Source organism: Galeopterus variegatus, unplaced genomic scaffold (genome assembly GCF_000696425.1).
Source record: "Galeopterus variegatus unplaced genomic scaffold, G_variegatus-3.0.2 Scaffold4076, whole genome shotgun sequence".
Classification (NCBI taxonomy): Eukaryota; Metazoa; Chordata; class Mammalia; order Dermoptera; family Cynocephalidae; genus Galeopterus; species Galeopterus variegatus.
In genome coordinates this window covers 12,129-16,820 of record NW_007730187.1, presented here as the reverse complement: position 1 = coordinate 16,820, position 4,692 = coordinate 12,129, and the positions used below count along the sequence as shown (strand labels likewise).

The following is a 4,692-nucleotide window of genomic DNA, read 5'->3' as shown; positions in this document are numbered from 1 at the left end:
TGGCTTCTTCCACTTAGCATGTTTTCAAGGTTCAACCACATTGTGGCAGGTATGAGAATTTCATTCCTTTTTATCATTGAATAATATTCCATTGTAAGGATATATTAACTTTCATTCATCCAGTCATTAGTTGATGGAAATTTGGGTTGCTCCTACCTTTTGGCTATTGTGAATTACAAAGTATAGAGCACTTCTGTCCCCAAATGTTGTGAATCCTTGGTACTGTCACACTTCTTAATTTTTGCCAGTCTTAGGCACGTGGAATAATGATTTCACTGTGGTTTTAATTTGCATTTTCTTTTCCTTGAACTGCCTACAAATATTTTTTAACAAATTAAAAAAAATTGTTATTTACCTTTTTCTTATCAATCTGTACAAGCTTATTATATTGTTGATAGTCATTTCATTGTTGTCTATATGCATTGCAAATATCTTCACCCAATTCATGGCTTTTTACTCTATGATGTCTTTTGATAAAAAGAATTATGTTCATGTAGTCAAATTTATCAATCTTTTAATGATTGTTTTAAAAAAGAACTAGAGAGAACCTTTAGAAATGATCTATTTGGTTTTGTTTTAAATATGTTCCTTTATTAAAAATTCCTTATTACTTGTTATTTTTGCGATTTATTTCTTTAAACATTTCACCAATAGTTTATATCTATATCTAATAATTCTTATATGTAAGGGTTTGTTTTTTTTTTTTTGCCATGTAACCTGTTGTTTGTTTAGATTATTTATCACTCATTGGTGACCTGTTTCCCTGTGGGTTTGATGAACTTTGTGAGCTCACCTTCTGTTGATTTTAATTTGTGATTTTAATTTTAATTTAAAGGCCTCTTACTTTCCTTCAGAGACGATCTGCATTTACTTTGTCCATAAGTTAGAGGGTACCACCTTAAGGAATAAAATTTCAACTTTTTTCTATTGCCTTTCTTTATTTCTTATGACTGTATTATTCATTTTTCTCTAGACATAATGTTTTTCTGTTCCTCCTACAAAGTTAGTGCCCACTCCAAGGCCTTTATACTTACTACTTTATCTACTTAGAATGCTGTTCCCCCACATATTGGCCTGAGTCATGCCCTTACATTACTCAAGTCTTTGTTCAAATATCATCATGTCAGAGAGGCTTTTCCAAAATCTATCCACCTAAAAAAGGCCACTCCCACTCTCCATTATTCTTTATTTGCCTACCCTTCTTTACCTTTATTCATACTGCTTATCATTACCTGCTACTGTAATATTTATTAAATAAATGTATATATGTATATATATGCACATACATATACATATATTTTTGTTTCCTTATTTATTCTGTATTTCTCCCACAAGAACATAAGTTTCATCAGGATATGAACCTTGTCTAGATGATTATTTCCCCAATGCCTAGTATAGTTCTTTGAGTGAAACAGGCCCTCGATAAATATATTTTGAATAAACAAACACATTTTAAAGAATGGAGACAATGATATGTCTTAAATGAATTTTTTAAAAAATCTGGAAAGGAACTGACTCTCAAGTTTACATAAAAGGGTTGTCACTGGGAAGAGGAAGAGCCTCATTTGAAAGTGGGAAGGTTTATAATAAAAGACTAATAGGGAGATAAAAAAGTAGGGATTAGGTTATATATTAGACTGTTTTTTTTCGTGTCCGGCAACGGATCGCAACCCTCAGTGTCGCGCCCGTACCGGACCGGGACCAGCAACGGGATCGCAACCCTCGGTGTTGCGCCCGCACCTCGCTCAGCCAGTGAGCGGGAACCGGTCTGTATGTGGGATCCGAACCCTCGGCGGGAGCACCGCCACACTCCCAAGCGGCGCACTGTAGCAGTGCGCCACCGGACCGGCCCCTGGACTGTTTTCTATTGCTTATTACAGAATACCCGAAACTGGGTAATTTATAATAAAATGAAATTTATTTCTTACAGTTTCAGAGACTGGGATGTCTACAGTCCAGGGGGCACATCTGTGAGGGCCCTCTTCGGGGTGGGAACTCTCTACAGAGTCCCATGGTGATGCAGGTAATCACATGGCAAGGATGGCAAAGCACTCTTTCACATGCGTTCTCCTTATAAAACCAACAGTCCACACCCATGACAGCCCATTAAACCATCAACCCATTACTCCAGGAATGGACTAATCCATTCATTAGGGCACAGTCCCCGAGATCCAATCACATCTTAAAGACACCACCTTCCACCAACATATTGGGGGTTAAATTCCAACATAAACTCTGGGGGACATTCTAACCACAACAGGTGAGATTCTTTAGGGAGATTACACTGAAAAGTCCTGCTTTTATCCCTCAAGTCATAGGTCTTTTTCCCACACACGTTGGGTCCTGCAGGGGAGTGCAGCAATCAATAACTTTATAAAACCTTCAAAGGAAAAAGAAGTGAAGAGGCAAGAGAGAGTTAAATTCCAGTGACATTAGAAGTACAAGGAATAAAGTGATTCCCTAGGTAAGAAAATCACTTATTAAGGTTTTAATTGACATAGGCTTTGTCCCTTATGAAACTTCATCCTAAGTTATTTTCAAATAAAAGGTGATTCTAGCATATTCACTCAGTATAAAACGCAAAGTTCTTAACATGTAATATTCAATCACCAAGCACACAGAAGACAACGTATTTGTTGTAAGTAATAAATCGTGTTCACTTGAGTTGTTAGTGAAATGCATTGATCCACCTTATCACCATACAAATGACATGAGCTCTTCTGATCAGAAAAGCCACACATATCAGCATCTATTTTTAAAATTAGATTGGACATGTGAATTATTTAGAGCTCCTTTAGCAGATCTAAAGGGTAACAACACATAGCCTGTTGTTTTTTTTTCTGACAATATTGCAAATGTCCCAGAATTCAAATCTAGCCCCTTGACATCATGGAAGATGGTAGGGAGACAGGTATTATAAGACAGTGTTAAGGCTTTCTGAAGGATGTAGAAGATAAAGATACCCTATGAAATGTGTCAACTTCAAACCATTCCTTTGAGAATAAGAAATTCAGTTAATTACTTAAAAAGCAACCTAGAAACAATGGCAGAGAAAGGAGCCATTTCAAAGGTGGATCCTGAAATACGAGGAACAGATATCCTTCTTAATCACACCACAGTTTATAGTTTTCTAACATCACATCTCTATACAAATCACTTTGAGTAGAGAGTCCAGGCATTCACTCTCTTCCTGAGAGAAGTCAATGGCCACATCCGTGAACATCACCAATCTCTGAAACAACAAACAAAATATTAGTTGTGGAAATAAAGAAAACATTTTTCAATGGAGAAGGAGATGATGGGGAACATGCCACAAAGGAGGCAATAGAGCAAACAAGCTGGGAAGTGCCAATATATTCCTGATTATTCCTTTTGCTGTAGATATTTTCTGCATATAGAATACCTCATTATACAGATAAGCCTGGGAATTAATAAACTAAATGAAATGTCCCAATTAAAAGAAATAGCATACATCCTCAATAAATGAAAGTTTCTCTTTCTTCTCTATTTAAGGAATAAGAAAAATAACTGGGAAAATTTTCTGTAAAATCTTACAAAATAAGATTTGAAAAAAATTAAAGAATTTATTGAAGCCTCTGATTCATCATTATATCAGAGTATTACATCATAAGAATTTTCCTCTTCACCAATAATTTGGTAAATATTTTACAGGCAACAGAAGAGCTCCATATAATGAACACATCTGACTTAATTAGTACTCATATTTGAACATTTTAGGTTACATAAAAATCTCATAAGTATTTCTTTATTCTCAGAGTTTATAATTCTCAACTATTTATACAGGTGAATGACGATCTTTCTTGTCACTATTCATCACTTTTCTTCATTCTAAGCAATAGAAAGGTAGAAAAATAATTCAAACTTACACATTCAAGATCAGTACATAATGTTGATCTCAAAATAATCCATATTAAGGGCCAGCCTGGTGGCGCACTGCTGTAGTGCACCGCTTGGGAAGCGCGGTGGCGCTCCCGCCGAGGGTTCGGATCCCACATACAGAACGGTTCCCGCTCACTGGCTGAGCGAGGAGTGGGGGCAACGCCGAGGGTTGCGATCCCGTTGCCGGTCCCGGTCCGGTACGGGCGCGACACTGAGGGTTGCGATCCGTTGGCGGACACAGAAAAAAAAAAGACAAAAAGGGGAAAAAAAAAAAAAAAAATCCATATTATTGGTATTCATCAGTTATGCATTCCTGGGGAAGATCGCTGATCTCTCTGTATTCAGTCCCTAATCATGTTCCTAATCTTAAAAGCTCATAAAGCATGTGTTCTTGTCATATATTGAGACTGAGCCCAGTCAAGACCAACTACTATCTTGTCTTAACTAGGAAACAGTTCTAAAGAAAGTTCAAAATTTTTTCATGTATGGTGCCATTTAATTTCTTTCTCTCTCTTATAAAATCAGGGAAATCTGCTTTTGTTATGTCAGTGTTCCTAGTCAAAAATACTGAATGGATGGGGGCCGGCCTGGTGGTGCACTGCTATAGTACGCCGCTTGGGAGCGTGGCGGCGCTCCCGCCGAGGGTTCAGATCCTCCATATTATTGGTATTCATCAGTTATGCATTCCTGGGGAAGATCGCTGATCTCTCTGTATTCAGTCCCTAATCATATTCCTAATCTTAAAAGCTCATAAAGCATGTGTTCTTGTCATATATTGAGACTGAGCCCAGT

At 37.1% G+C, this 4,692-nt stretch overlaps 1 long non-coding RNA gene across 1 annotated transcript in view; it reads right to left on the bottom strand.

Annotated features, from left to right (window-relative positions):
• Positions 1 to 2,468: 2,468 nt before the first annotated feature.
• LOC103602262 overlaps positions 2,469 to 4,692 on the bottom strand; it is a 3,169-nt gene continuing 945 nt past the window's right edge. The window contains exon 2 of the long non-coding RNA XR_551515.1: positions 2,469 to 3,232. This is a non-coding gene — a long non-coding RNA (uncharacterized LOC103602262). The remainder of the gene's footprint in view (positions 3,233 to 4,692) is intronic.